The sequence below is a fragment of the Lathyrus oleraceus genome, chromosome 7, assembly GCF_024323335.1.
Source record: "Lathyrus oleraceus cultivar Zhongwan6 chromosome 7, CAAS_Psat_ZW6_1.0, whole genome shotgun sequence".
NCBI lineage: Eukaryota > Viridiplantae > Streptophyta > Magnoliopsida > Fabales > Fabaceae > Lathyrus > Lathyrus oleraceus.
In genome coordinates, this window is record NC_066585.1 from 394696839 (window position 1) to 394698396 (window position 1558).

Consider the following 1558-nt stretch of genomic DNA (forward strand, 5'->3'; position numbering starts at 1 on the left):
TGTGCAAGGAAAATTGAGATAGAAAAGATATCAGATAAAAGCAACAATTCTCAACCAGGTTGGATGAAACTACTGATAATTATATACAATATCACACTCGATGCTTTGACATTGTATTATGACAACCTGTATGGTACACCTATGTCCAAAGATCATATTCAACACAACTGGACCAAGTACATTATTTGCTTCCATCACTCCTTTAGAAAATATGTGGAAAACAAACTCATAGTTCTACAGCATGAAATGCAACTAACTAACAAGACTGTAAGGGATTTGTATGATGTCCAACTGAAATATGAAAGGGGGAAATTAGGGGCTTGGTTTCTTGAGAAAATATGGCAATTAATATGGAGTGGAAAAGGTAACAAAAATATTGTCTGCCCAATGAAAAGAAAAAGCCACATTAATAATGAATCATCTCCTAGTATTCGAAATAGTATCTATTTCATTAGCACGCTATGCCTGAACACAATTATTTCCATCTTCATCAATCTACTCAGAGAACCTCTGCTAGGGCAAAGAAACTCTTCTCATAAGTTCAACAACATGTCTCAACATCCATCAACATCTAGCTCAAATCCCTTTCATACAAGAACTTCCTCCATGGAATTTTTAGATGAAGATTTGATAGACGTGACTCCTCTGCATATGATACCAGGTGACGTCCCAGGCTCCCCTTCCATGGCTGGTGCTAAGCATGATGGTGCTGCCAAATGGAAGTTTGTGACTCAAAGAAGGGTAGCTGTTGAAAGAGAATTGGGAAAAGAGGAAGTGGAAGTAAAGGAAGTCATGGAGTTAATTAAGGCAGTTGGTCTTATGAAAACTTTGACTGCTCTGTCTCAGTGCTATGAGGGGTTAGTTAAAGAATTCATTGTGAATATCCCTGAGGAGATTTGTGAAAGGAGCAGCAGGGAGGTCTGCAAAGTTTTTGTAAGAGGTAAGTGTGTGAAACTTTCACCAACCATCATCAACAAGTTCATAGGGAGAGGAACTGATGAAGGAGTAGAGCTAGAGACCACAGACAATGAGGTCTGTGGGATTATTACAGCTGGCCAAGTTAAGGAATGGCCTAGTAGGAAACACCTATCAGCTAGTAAATTAACTGTCAAATATGCCATTCTTCACAAGATTGGTTCAGCAAATTGGATTCCTACTAATCATGTATCTACCATTTCCATTGTTCTTGGAAGAATCATTCATGCAATTGGAACCAAGATAAACTATGATTTTGGAAAGTTTTTATTTGACCAAACCATCAAACATGCCTCCACAAATGATGTGAAGTTACCCATTTCCTTCCCATTCATTATTTGTGGGATTATCTTAAGTCAACAACTAGGCATACTCAATACAAATGACATGCCAAGCAGAAGAAAAACCCCTCTATCCATTCATTATAAGTTGTTTGAGGGAAGTCATGTAAATGATGTTGTTATGACATCTGTCAGAAGAAAGCCTGGATCTCAAGGAAGCCTAATTGATCAACTGAAAGATACCTTCAAGGAATTGGAGAAAGGTATGAAGGTGGCCAAGGCAATAAAAGAAGCTTTGGAAG